The sequence below is a fragment of the Vanessa cardui genome, chromosome 4, assembly GCF_905220365.1.
Source record: "Vanessa cardui chromosome 4, ilVanCard2.1, whole genome shotgun sequence".
NCBI lineage: Eukaryota > Metazoa > Arthropoda > Insecta > Lepidoptera > Nymphalidae > Vanessa > Vanessa cardui.
In genome coordinates this window covers 5494312-5509683 of record NC_061126.1, presented here as the reverse complement: position 1 = coordinate 5509683, position 15372 = coordinate 5494312, and positions in this window count along the sequence as shown.

The following is a 15372-nucleotide window of genomic DNA, read 5'->3' as shown; positions in this document are numbered from 1 at the left end:
ATCATCCGTCAGATCAAGCACTAGATGCGACGTCAGCTGAACAGGGACGAGAGGGCGTCAGGCCCTCACGACAACTTGCACTGAGTTTAACGTAGGGTGGCATGAAGTAGACAACGCATCCTTAATGTTGTTCTGTGAAATTCAATTTACCGGAAAACCTTTTATTTCGAATACATTCTATGTACATAATTGTTTCCAAGAAAATTTAAAAAATATAAGCAACTACTTATTATATTTTAATTCATACATTATTCATTCAGTAATTAAATGAATAATAAATAAATAAATTTATATATCTCAGAGTTAAATTGTTTAAATATAAACAACGTTTTATAAAGGCGCGTAAATCTTATATTTTTATTATATAGTATATTGCTGAAACGTTTTTAAAGTATATTACGATCTGATACAAAATGTTTAACCTGTCAGATACCGTGCCAAATGGATGCCAATATATATTCTAAGCAATTTGAAAATAGTCCAAGATTTAAAATCTTGTTTTTGCGTGTAAAATATGTGTAGCGCTACATGGTGTTTACCTTACTATGGTATTATATTTTTTGAAAAATCTTTTAAGTTTCTCTTTTATAAAATATCAATATTTGCTTGGTTGAAGGCGCTAATCCCAGAAACTACTAGTACGAATTCAAAAATCTATCAGGGTTAGACAGGCTTGTTATGGAAGAATTATGGCTATGTAATATCACTCTTAGAGTCAGTCGTACTCCAAATAATATATTCGGTCAAAGAGCTTTTGAAGTGAACGCTGAAAAAACTGTAATAAATACACGTATTCTTTATAACCTGTTATAGAAAATCTACTGAATGTTCTTCATAAATAACTCACTATAACTAATTAAATGTTCTAAAAGAAGCGTTAAATAACAATATATGGTTTAGTTTCATAGTTAAGCAGTATTAATCATTATCAAAATAAATGAATTATTATTTTTTGAACGTTTATTTCTTATTAATTTAAAATTCAAATGCGATAAAAACCTTATTCTGGCAAAGTTTTCATTAATTTCTTTAAATTTTTTTACATTTATCACAACGTAACCTACACTTAAATACAAGTTTTATATACTTGACACAATGTTTCACTACAATTGAATAAACTCTTCTGTCATTCCATTTACGCGTCGTAACACAATTACCTCGGAGGCTCCTCGAAAAGGAAGTGGACGTATTCAGAACGAGCAGTTCGGGAAAAGGGCGGACATGTGGTCACCCTTGCGAGCTAATGAAAATTCTTTACGCAAATATTTGGTCATCCCGGTCTAGGTTTGACAAGTTCGGCCGAATTGATTACTGTGAGTCGATATTTTTTGACTTCCTTTTCGCTTATAATTGGAATTATTATCAGAATAAAATATCATAATAGGTAACAAAATGGCTCAGTGGTTAAGATACGGAAATTTAAACAAAAGTTTGTTAGTTGAAATCTTGATTAACACCACTAAACTTTCATGTGATTAACCAGTAATCATAATATATGTCGCGTTAAATATCTTAAAGAAATATGCATTGTATCGGATGAATATATCTGCTTTATATGTTTCCGCCTCCAAGGCTTTTAAAAGGCGATCTGGATACCAATGATATATATATTTCAAGCCTTTAGCGTTACTTACTTTTACTCAAAACAATGTCTGACAGTCAAATTTACATAGAAACATTTTTCTTAATCATGAAATGTAATACAAAGAAAATAATGTTATAAATATACTACTCGTAACTTAACTTTTTTAATATAAATATAACTATTTATTCCAGATAATGAAATTCCAAAATAATTGAAAGTTTTATCCAATAACGTGACAAAAGTTGTGTATACGATAAATTATGGTCGACAAAAACTTGTTATTACTGAGCATAATCAATACGGTTTGGTTAAGCGTTGCGAGAAGTATTTGTTTTTATTAATTTCTATAACTAAATAACAAGCTATTTTGTATACATTAGATAATATTACTTTTCATTTCTTTTTCCTTTTATGGTACAGGTTGGCGGACGAGCATATGGGCCACCTGATGGTAAGTGGTCACCATCACCCATAGATCATGAAGCCGTAAGAAATATTAACTATTCCTTACATCGTCAATGTGCCACCAACCTTGGGAACTAAGATGTTTTGATCCTTATGCCTGTAGTTACAATGGCTCACTCACCCTTCAAACCGGAACACAACAATACTGAGTACTGTAATTTGGCGGTAGAATAACTGATGAGTGGGTGGTACCTACCCAGAGGGGCTTGCACAAAGCCATACATAATTGTAACTCTGTTGATTTAGAATGATAATTAAAATGAAAAGCGAAAAATGTTAATCTATATCATACAAGTTTCCTATTGATATTACCTTCGCCATTAAGCCAAGAAAAGTAAAATGTAAACAGAGATTGGGCTATGGAAAACATGAATAATTTTTATTCGGATTTGAAGTATCGATCCTCAGTTAAAAACCATCACTTCAACACAATCTGCAACACAAAAGAAAAAAATTTAATTTCATGAACCACGTGAATTTATTCGAACTATATCATAAAGGAGAATTCTTATGCTCGTGGAGTAATAAATATTCCTTGGAGTTTATCCAAACGAATCTTTATCCAAGAGCTCTCGAAATGGAGGAGGGTGCCACATGACCACTTGAGTTACTTTATGTGCTTCGTCTAATTCGACCTCCGACAATAACGAAAGTTTTATTTTATGGCTCCTCGCAACGATAGTTTACTCACGTTTTTATATCTTATTAACATACAGTGCGCTGGTTTATTTCATATTAGTAAAGATGAATGCAGACGAATGAAAACGTTTTGGAATTTATAAGATTTGAACAATATAATATATAATAGCTTGTTTGTTTTATGTATTGCAAGGTTTTTACAAGTATTTACAGGTAAGAGTGAGTTTGCTTGTCCTGATTTTACACGTTTAAATAAGCATCATCATTAACACCTTTAAAATATCACTGACAAAGTTCATGTCTTGTAGATACAGATACGACGATCTCCGTGGCCCAGGGGATAGAACGCGTGCATCTTAACCGATGATTGCAGGTTCAAACCCAGGCAAGCACCGCTGATTCATGTGCTTAATTTGTCTCTATAATTCATCTCGTGCTCAGCGGTGAAGGAAAACATCGTGAGGAAACCTGCATGTGTCAAATTTCATAGAAATTCTGCCACAGGTGTATTCCACCAACCCGCATTGGAACAGCGTGGTGGAATATGTTCCAAACCTTCTCCTCAAAGAGAGGGGAGACCTTTAGCCCAACAGTAGGAATTTACAGGCTGTTGTTGATCTCCGTGGTCGAGTGGTGTGTACACCGGTTTTCATGGGTACGCCACTCCAAGGTCCCGGATTTGATTCCCGGCCGAGTCGATGTAGATTACCATTAGTTTTCTATGTCGTCTTCGGTCTGGGTGTTTGTGGGACCGTCGTTACTTCTGATTTTCCATAACACAGGTGCTTTAACTACTTACATTGGGATCAGAATAATGTATGTGATGTTGTCTCATATTTATTTATTTATTTCGGGTGAAGTCATAGTTTTATTCGTTGTTCAACTTCAAACAATATTAATTAATATATTAAAATATCTAAAAATTTAGGTTTTATTGAATATAAATAAAAAACAATGCCTAAGAATTTCGAGTTGAATAATAATATATCACTTGCATAGTTCATGTCTTGTTCTGTATATAGGAATAATATGTAGTCATCACTTTTATTCATTGTTCAACTTCAAATTTCAATTATTTTGTAATATAAATAAAGAACAATACCTATCCGTATGTATAAGACTTTTGAAGTTTACATGAAAGATTAATTTGATGATTAAAATGTTGAAATTCAAGCATGAAGTTTTAATTAATTTTAAAGCGTACCTCATGCGAGTATTTCTGAGTCGTTGTTTGGTCTGCCACCGTAACGCTAACAATAATATTTGCGAGCGCAAGCGGTACCGCCACGCATTACGCGATGTTTGTAGCGGACTGCTACGGGCTACGGAGAGTATTTACTATAGTGTTTATTTAATATAACGTTCTTTTAATATTTTAAATGCATTGAGATCGTAATCCAATATTATATTTTTGTTCTTCATTTGTGTTTATTGTAATTAATATTGACGTACGTAAACAATATCGGTAATGTAGAGTAGCAAAGACATTTTATGCCAAGAAATATTGATATATAAAATTTATATGAAATGTTTATTAAAATTTCTTTTTTATCGCTAGTATATGAATGATTATCGAAAATATACATTGCATAATAATTAAAGAAAAAAAGTATAAGCTACTATAACAGCCCACAAATGATGATATAAGGCTTCATCTTGATGACTTGGAACTTTTTCCATTACGGCTGTCCAATACACAATGAAACTTGAATTTGAACCCACAATCGTCGATTTCACTTCGAGTATCATATGCACTGCGCCATCTCAACTCAAATAAACATAGATTTAACGTAAATTAACATTTAATATGTAATCCTAAAAAGCTCCGTACGATTACGGCATACTATTAGATAATTTTAAGTACTAACAACAAAGTGGACTCCAGACGATAGGGCATTAGTAATCGATAATGAGCAGTACGTGCTTAATGCGTATCGAAGCCGACCTAATTGGATTTGCAAACCAATTAATGTTGAACATCGCCTCATTATACGTGCACACAATATTGTAAAGTCAATACCGGTCCGGCATTCATTGCTAATTGATTAGTTTCTGGAGATTGATTGCGACCACCTTGCGGGAAATGGTAATCGCATCTAAAGCCCTGTTTACTCGACTGTAAACTTGTATATTCACCATGAGTCAATATCGAAAGTTATCGTGTGACCTTGCCCTAGTGTTTGATCTTATTTTAACTTCGATACAAAATATAACTATACATAGATATAAATAAAAATTAATAAATATTGTTAATGTAAATGCACAGTGTGTTAATAAGAAATAAAAGAAAAACTGTAGCGTCATATTGTACGGTAAGGGTACCATACAATAAAGAAACAATCAAATTTTTTTGACTTTTGCTATCCAAGTTAAGATCTTATAAAGTAGTAAGTATAGTAGTATATATAGTATAGGATAATAGTAAGATTCTATATAATTATCACAGCAGCTTCAATAATAACCTTTCAACCTTTCTTACTTGATCATATCGCTTTGTCTTATCACAAGGCTTTAAAGATTTTGTGTCCAGTATCACGAAAACACGCCACTGTCTCTAAATCTGCTGCGTCGAACATTACAATTTCTTTAGTCTTTTTTCAACTCTTTTGTCATTGCTCTTCGAACCGGAGGGAAGTCTAAGATGAAATTGTAGGATATTTAATTTCATACAGCTTTGTTCATTTCATAAAGCTAATAATAAATGTCTTAATGATATGGACGTTCAAATTTTGAACACTAAGCTTGTATAGAAGAAATTATCTACAACTTACTCAAGTCTTTACAATTTTTGAGTACAATAGATATTTTTTTCAATATATACGTATTTTAAAATTAATTATACTTTTTTAATTATATACATTTTTTGTCCTGTGGACGTTTTATAATAGTATAGAAATTTAATGCGAGTTATAAAATGTTATAGGATTTTGATAAATGTTGAAAAAAAAAGAAATTATGCTACTAGGGTAGCATAACCACCTATCTATACATATAATAAAATTGTAGTGTCTGTTTGTAATATTAAAATAGCTCTTTTACTCAATGCATATGTACATATGTATACACGGTACATATACCAAAATAACATTTTTTCAAATTTTGTCTGTCTGTCTGTCTGTTTGTTCCATTTTTGTTGTGTCTGTTGTCTGATTTTGACGGGAATTACACTGACAGATAACGGGAATATAACTGATATAATAAGGAGTAATTTAGACTAAAATAATATTTTTATTTGTTAAATTCAAACGCGTACAGGTCGAGGGCATAGCTTGTATAAGATATACCGAGAACCGAGAATTATTAAAACAAATATAACTTAGTGACTATGAGAAAAAAAAAACTCTTTAATCCTGACAAAAGACAATCACAATTTTTAACATCCAATATTATAAACTATGGAGATTATTTTTTTATTTAAAAATACTTGCAATGCATTGGCTAAAGTAATTGCAAACATAAACAAGCAAGTTGAATGAACTAAACTTCAGGATAGTTTCACGTACAACCATTTCTCTTTATGTGAAGCCTTTAAATTCTCTCGACAGAGTAAAATTTAAGCCCAGCGCATAGAATGGAGGAAATAGAGCGGTTATCTGAAGTCGAGGAATCGGTTTCGGCTTGCAGTCCCCCGACGAATACACCACACTTAGATATAGTCTATTTTATGTCACAGAATATATACCAAACATAAAATATATTTTCTATCAGTTACTCGTGAATAATATATGGCTCGTAAGAGGTTTCTATTTCAAACCTCTGTTATATGTTGTTTCTAAGTATCATTCTTAAAAATAAGGATTGTTTTTTGTTTGTTTTAAAGATACCTAAATAAATAAAATTTTGCCTAAAAGTATACTATACATAAGTGTTCTGCACGTAATATAATTTAACACGAAGAAAGTATATTATATTTAGACTTTGTGCGAGATCATATTCTTTTATGATATAGGAAGGCGGACTGACAAATGGACCACTACTTAACTCTCCATAGACATTAGCGCTGTTGACTGTAAGTCTTGTTATATCCACTCCACGAATCAAATTTCTCCATAAAAATTACGTACAAGCCACTCATTGGTCGATATGTTCAGCTTTATATAAGTTAGACAAATCCAGAAAGACAACTCTGAGAAAAAGTCAAATCAAGTTAATGAAGGTCACGTGTATTAATGAATGAGCGCTTTGGGAGCTCGTTTCGTAGAATTAACTTTAGTTACCCTTCGTAAGAGGTGGATATGCGTTGTTGACCTTGATCGATTATGCGTTAGCGATAAGAATGACCCGCGAAGACGCGCTGCGCCTAGAACGCGTGCATCTTAACCGATGATTGCAGGTTCAAACTCAGGCAAGCACCGCTGATTCATGTGCTTAATTTGTCTCTATAATTCATCTCGTGCTCAGCGGTGAAGGAAAACATCGTGAGGAAACCTGCATGTGTCAAATTTCATAGAAATTCTGCCACAGGTGTATTCCACCAACCCGCATTGGAACAGCGTGGTGGAATATGTTCCAAACGTTCTCCTCAAAGAGAGAGGAGGTCTTTAGCCCAGCAGTGGGAATTTACAGGCTGTTGTTGTTTGATTGTTTTGTTTGATATTGATGGAGATTTAGGCATTGCGATAATCGCCCAACAATAACGAAATAAAGGAAATTAAAAAAAACATTAATGATAAATTGTTATTTACTTATGACAACACTAGTTGTCAATACGTTTGATATTATTACTCGTTTTTTAAAATTACAACTAAAAATTTTAAACTAACAGGAAATTGTAAAATTATAATATAGAAATATTTTTGTGGAGTAGCACACATTGTGTCGAAAGTTGCATGCGAACTCAAAAAAATCCATTATCCATAGAAGCTATGTTTGTACGCCATAGCTTGGTACTTTTGGGATACGCTTAAAAGCATAGGTCAAAGCATCGATCGTACGTTGACGCTCTAATACGTCCATTGTACGCTAATACGCACTCCGAGCCAAATGGCAAGTAATTATCCCTACCGCTCAACAGTAATGACTTGTTGAACACCGCCATTGTGATACATGAATAATGCGAATATACTATCGATATATACGCATTAAATATGGTCAATAACTGTCTCGTTAGGTAGCTTATAATCGAACTGATTCCTAAGTACGGAACCCAGGACTGATTCCTAAACGTTAATTAGGTTTTTCATTTAAGTAATTGTCAGCAGCAACCTGTGCCTCGGAAATTATATTATACGTTGGTTATAAAAATCAGTCAAAAATGAAAATCAGTAATTGATGAATGCTTGAGCTTTACCTTTTATAATTGGAAAAAATCTAGGAGTAACTTCTATGAATGTTAACCCCAATCAAAGTATATAGGTACGAGTATATAATTTCGTGCAAATCTGAGTTAGACCCGATCAAACTTATCCAAATTTAAAGATTGTTATAAATAATGAATCTTTAGTTAATATGCATACACAAAATTCCTATAATCGAGATATTTCGATATTAAATCCGTCAAATTCAATCCCATGTTCAGCGAACAGATATGTTTGACGGGTGCATTCAAAAGGAATCTAAATAATTTAATGCCAGGTTACGGATAAATTTGTTTAGTTTTATGTATTTTACCCAAGCGAAACCAGGTTTACATTTAGTGTACTACATATATAGGTAATAGTATGAATTAATGACCTCCGTGGTCGAGTATTGTGTACACCGGTTTTTCATGGATACGCCACTCCGAGGTCCAGGGTTCGATTCGCTGCCAAATGGAGGATAAAGTTCATTAGTTTTCTATGTTGTCTTGTATCTGGGTATTTGTGGTACCGTGCTTGAGCTACTTACATTGGGATCAGAGTAATATATATGATGATTTTGTCTAATAGTAGTTGTTACCTTATAAGGCAGTAATGGCGTAAAATTAAATAACATATAATTTTATTTCACGTTTATGCGACGCAACAATATAATCAACTTAACTCGAATATATCGAAGGTACTGGGAACACGGCGTCTCAAATTGATTCGCTATCAAAGCGATTGGTATCTAAACTGGTGATTAAACCAAAATCTAAGGCACAAATAATTAAAAAATGCTTCTCTATTGTATTATGTTCAAATACAGAATTAACCTCAGTTCAATAAACATAATATATAATGCAGTCCATGTCAAGACTTTATTTTAATAATTTATTACTTTATTCAAGTAGGCTTTTACGAGCACTTTTGAATCGTCATTCTACAAATAAGTGAAGCTACCACCGGTTTGGAAAGTAGATTCTATCTAGAAGAACTGACAAGAAACTCTGTAGTTACACTTTTTCAACATTTAAAAAATACAGTCATGTTAAAATACAGTTATGTTTAAAATATCCTGCCTGGAAGTCAACAGGTCCACGCTTTTTTATCGTTTATAAAATCTTTTATCGAATAATATGCTTTTTTACCAATGTATTTTTTACAAACGATACGTTTAACGAGTCTGTAGTCATAATGTGGTAATATGTTCATTAACATAGTCCACAGTTATTCCAAGGGTAACAATTAATACAAACAGGTTGCTCTAAAAACTAAAAATCAAATCTTCTATACATGTAATAAAATTGGTGTGTCTGTTTGTAATATTAAAATAAACTCCATTCACTAATTACGTCCGTTCGCAGCCGAAGGACTTAAAAAAACCCGAATGTACTTTGAAAGTGAATGTATTTTAATTCACAAATTTAATACTAACTTAATTTAATTAGACTACTTCATGTGTTGAGGTTGTAACACAGAATGATCTGAGAGCTAATTATTATATTTTTTATATATTTTAATATTATTTATGTTAATACTTTACTTAATTCTAAGAGACACAGAAGTTATGAGAAAGATCGGTGTGGTCCGTTGTTGGCCGGTGTGGTGTTGCGCAAGGGTTGCTGGTACCGGGCCGTCGTCGGTGGTCTCGGAGAACGCGATGTCCCAATGTACCACCATAGGGTGGTCGCATACATAACACACTAAATGCATGCGTATGTATACACGGTAGGTTTACCAAAATATTTTTTTTACAATTTATCTGTTTGTTCTGGCTAATCTTTGGAAAGGATGGACCGATTTTGATAAAATGTTCACTGGCAGATAACTGATGTAATAAGGAATAACTTAGGCTACAACAACCTTTTTTGTTAAATTCAAACGCGCACTGATCGCGGGCACTGTTCTAAATAAAAACAAAAAGAAATCGTTTTATAACTGCACAAAGCTGTAACAACAACAGTATTGCTGATCCGCAGAATTTTTGATGTGTTGGTGGTACTGCAAGTACAGTATTAGGACCACTCTATAGCGTTATTTCTTCAGCCATTGGTACTTTTTTATTTTGACTATTGATATGTAAGTTTTACACTGAAAAAATGACTTTTAAATTCAACCCAGGTAAGCATTATTGTATCATCTTGTGGTTTTTTTTACCACATTTTTCCTCATCCTCCCAGCAGCATTGGTGTATAAATTTATTACCCTCTCATTTGTCTTTAACAAACTATTACACATTAAATCAATATATTCAATTATATTAGATACTAGCTGTGCCCGAGACGTTGTACCTAAAATACTTCCTATTATATCAGTTTATCTGCCAGTGAAAATCCCGTCAAAATCGGTCCAGCCAGAGATAAGCCGGAACAAACAGACAGACCGACAAACATTGTAAAAAATGTTATTTTAGTATAATTACTGTGTATGTATTAAACATATACATTTAGTAAAATAGGGCTATTTTAATTTTTCAAACATAGATTAGATTCTACTTTCGATAAATACATTATTTGCTGCTATTCAATATCAAGAACGCTTTCTTTTATGTAATTACCAGCTCGTAACATACTATGTACGTAAGTTAGATAAACTATTGATTGGAATGGAGCTGTAATCTAGACCGGAGTTAGTTGCAGCGCACATCCAATTTAGTGAATAGTTGCAAAAATACCAGATGCCTGAGCTTGTAGGCGGCTTCACTAACATTTCATTCGATACATATTTTGCCGAACCAAGTTATAAGGCTTTGTTGATTAACGAGTTTGCACACTTTGACGAGATCATATTTTACTATCTTTGTCCAAGATATTTAACCAATTATCTTTTTTTATGTAAATCGGTAGTTAGGTTAGGTTTGGTTAGTAGACATTACTGACATACATAGGTTGTGTCAATTAATTATTATAATGTGTACCTATTATTTTTACGCCATCTTTAATTCGGTTGGGTTCTAACGTTACAAGAAAAGTTTTAATACCAACTGAATAAGGGCTAATAAAATGATTAAGATTTATTAATTTCCTTTAGAAAGGGTTTTTCATTCTGTTAAGTTTAACTTCGTCAAATTTTTGCCTCTCTGATATATCAGCAAAATGAAAGTGCGCGCCCGTGGTTAAACGTCGTAAGATCTATTGACTAGATTCTTAGATATCGATAGAAACTTCTATAGAGGATCTTTTCTTTCGACACCGAACACGAGAAGCATAAATTATGTACATAAAAATAAATCTGCTATTTAAATAGATAAAAGTTAATTTAATTTTCACTGTAATAGTGACATAATATATCATCTAGCTAGCTGGTTATGAATAAAGTAACAGCCTAATCTTTTGGCTAGATAAGGCTTTCCTCTGTTTTGACGTGTGGGATTCCACCACGCTGTTCCAATGTAGATTGGTTGGTATGTGTACACATATAGTACATTTAAGGTTAAATAGTCTCATCTTTGCCTACAGTGTGGAAAATAGCATGAATTATTCGATCGAAATGATCGGACTCCAATTGCCACAACGAATAACTCATGCTCGATATTCTCTTATACTATTGTGGCGTATCGTGTAATGCCTTAATCAATTCCAACATGTACAACCGCCCTTACCACGACGAAACGTTCGAGAACTTGGTAAATGATTTCCATAGCGATTGCTCAGTCGGTGCATGGTAGACGTTATGCATTCTGCCTTTGAACCGTCTATAATTTAATTGGAACGTCTCGCATCTTGATCCAAGTTTCTGAGTTGGCCGTCTTCAATGGACAAACTTTATCACTAACCCACTTACATATACGGCTTAAACAAATATCGCACATGGATGAGGCGCTGTAAATATTGTGTTAAACTAATTTGCTTGCATTGAACACAATAATAAATCTAGAATCAATTTCGCTTCTAAGATAGTTGAAATAGCCCTTTAGAGCACGTACATTAATTTGTGTTTATAATACAAAATGCGCTCTGCAGTGGCGGAAGATATGATCAGGAAGCTATATGTGTTGGGTTCAGTTCTGTCTCATGGATGGATGGCACCAACCTAAAGTCAAGCAGCGTATCTAGCATAGAGGAGAACTGTTGCTACATACAGAGATAAACTTTTATTTATCCTAAAAAAAATCAATAAATTTTGGATTAGTGTTGTTCTTACTTTGTCATTTTTCTTCTTAAAATTAATTCTATGATAAATTTTAACACTTTAGTAAATTGGAATCAAGGACCAAAATTTCTGCACATTTACGGCGAGAGCTCTTCATAATAAGACCTTCTTTTAGGTAACGTTATCGTCCCATTATTACTTGGCCAAAAAGAGGTTGACGCTATTAATATATAGGACCAGTAGTCGCCCGCGGCTTCGTTCGCATTTTAAGGTATTAGTTGTCATGTGTTAGGCAAAAAAGTAGCTTATGTACCTTTCTTAGAGTTCAAGTTCAAAAGAGCGACATACAGACAGACAAATTTACCTTTACATTTGACGATCTCCGTGGTCGAGTGGTGTGGGCATCGGTTTTCATGGGTGTGGCGTACTCTGAGGTCCCGGGTTCGATGTGTGAGGGATGTGTTTTGTGGTACCGTCTTTACGTCTGTTTTTCCATAACACAAGTGCTTTAGCTACTTAAATAGGGGTCAGAGTAATGTACGTCATGTTGTGTCATATTTATTATTTATTTATAATTTTAATATAAATTAGTGAAAATATCAAGTTGTCTTTAAATAAAATAACCACCATTATCTATCCTCCCATATGACGTTGAACCAACAATATTACGTTTATTTTATTTATAATCATAGTGTCAGACGTGAGAATTGGCGCAGGTTAAGGCGTTTATTTTAATAGGCAATAAATATATGTATCTTATCTTAATTTCGGGCGAAAAAAGCGAACGAACAAATAATGATGACACAAGTGGACTTTTTGATAGCGGTATTAGCTTCTCTTATCTCCTACTTTCTTAACTCTAAATAACTGGAAAATAGTTATGGTGATTACAGTTTATTTTATCGGTTTTATTATTTATCTTTAAATCATTATCTATTATTTCTCAAATATAATTGGAACTTCACTTTTAATTAATTTATTGTTTATTAATTAATAGTATAACTTTTATACTATAATGGCTAATAAATTAAGTCTCTATTCGTGCAAAATATATTTTTCTTTTATTCTACAAACGACTCGCAACGGCTTCGCACGGGTACAATACTGATACCAAATATACTATAGAATTTATTTATTTACGACATAACATTAGATATTTAACTATATTGGTCATGTATTATATACGAAAACATTCCTCTTGAAACACTATATCTATTAAAAAAACCGCATCAAAATCGGTTGCGTAGTTTTAATGATTTAAACATACATACGAATGTAGCTATAGAAAAAGCGACTTTGTTTTGTACTATGTAGTGATTTTGTTTTAAAACACTGTTGTTTGTCTGCAATTATTATTTTAAGCGTATTGCTTTTGCTTATCTTAAAGAAGTGTAGAATGTTATAAATATATCTAACTTAAATCAACGCAAACTTTGCTTGTTTGTTGTTATGCTTAGTAATTCTGAAGATTAAATTTTATTTTATAACAGCTATCAACTCCTATAATAATTAATTATTTGTATGAAAGTTGGTAGTAATATAAATTAATTAAACATTTGCAATCGTAGATAATTTACGAGTTAGAAAAATACATGGTACTAGGGAACGTACTAAGTAGGCTTTGTGGAAGGCCGTCTTTATAGGTATCATCCGTATGTCGCATATTCCATTGCGAAAAAGGAATACTACGAGCACAGGGTAAGTAACATCTGAGTTACCAAAGTTGGCACATTGGTAACACCTTATCCTACTTGCACATCCTATATTTGCAATAAAATACATTACTCATTTTATATTCTAATATGTTGGTAACTTTTAAGTTTTTTATCATTACAAAGTATAAAACAAAGTCGCTTACCGAGATCTTTAAAATTACACAACTGATTTTGATTGTTTTTTTTTTCAATAGATTATTCGAGAGGAAGGCTTTTGTATATGATACGTGGACAATATAGTAAAGAAATACTTATAATTGTAGAAGTTTATAATGTGATGTCGTGAATAAACAAATTCTGTAGTATGCTTAGTATCAGCATTGCACTCGTGCGTTGCTGAGCCAGATCGGTAGTCATGCAAAAATTCTGATTCCATTTCGAACATTTCTATGTAAATAGCTAGTAGTAGTATAGTTTAGTGATTGTTCGTATATTTTATTATAATAAAATTTTGTCCTTATTTTTAGTAAATTTTGTAAAAAAAATGATATTTTTGCTGTTTTAAATTGATAGCGTGCCAAAAATCTATCACAGTTGTGCCTTAAAAATTCAATTAGGACTGTAATCTCGACATTACCGATCAATCTCCTTCCTGTCTTCTCCATCGCACGTGACATGCTTTGAAGAAGAAATATTCCCGATAAGCTAGACACTTTAAAAAAGTACCGATTCTCAAGTTTACCGTAAACGCAATATAATTTACATAAACGTAGTCTCCGGCGCCGTCGCCGCAGCGCGTGACTTATGTTTTACGTCGACTTCTAGCACTGTTTATTGCTCACACAGAACAAAGCATTATATAATGACATCAACAACTTTAAGAAAGAGATTTAATATTTATATTTCTTTAGATTTGTAATTTTAGCTATTTGTAATATTTTACTATGTAACGTCATGATCAGACGCGCATAATTAGAACATGTTATCCAATATATATACAGACACATTTATATTGCTTGGATGAAATTTAATAAATTAAACTCTCAACATACTTTAGTATGATTTTAGGTGCGTCTAATATTTGTATATTATATAATCATGTTTATTGTAACCCATCAAGTTATATACCATTGCACAAACCCCCGTAACAGTTAGTAGATATACATATATTTGTAGCTACTAATTATCATGAACAAATTTACAAGACTTACTTAATTTATGAATCAAATAAATCAAACAAATCAATACTAACTGAACGTAATAAAATGGTTGTAGGTATGTACCTACGTTAAAATCCCTTCTGGTGTATTTTCTGTTCTACGTAAGAATTCGCCTTCGTGTTATATCACATACGTTTGCGTTTTATGGGAGCCTCGTGATAGGTTTGATTTGAATACCGTAAAGACACGCGGGAAGTACGCGATTGTGTAAATATAGAATTGTATTGACACAGATAAATTCTAAAGCAACTTCAGTGAGCTGTGAAATAATACCGCAATATAAAAAGGATATTTTGTGTTTATTTAAATATATATATAAACCTACATATATAAATTCATATCATTATTTACCTTTATGAAAAATCATAACGAAGCATTCGGCCTAAAATGTCATGGGATAATGTATGTTTTATAAAATTACGTATGAATTATATAAA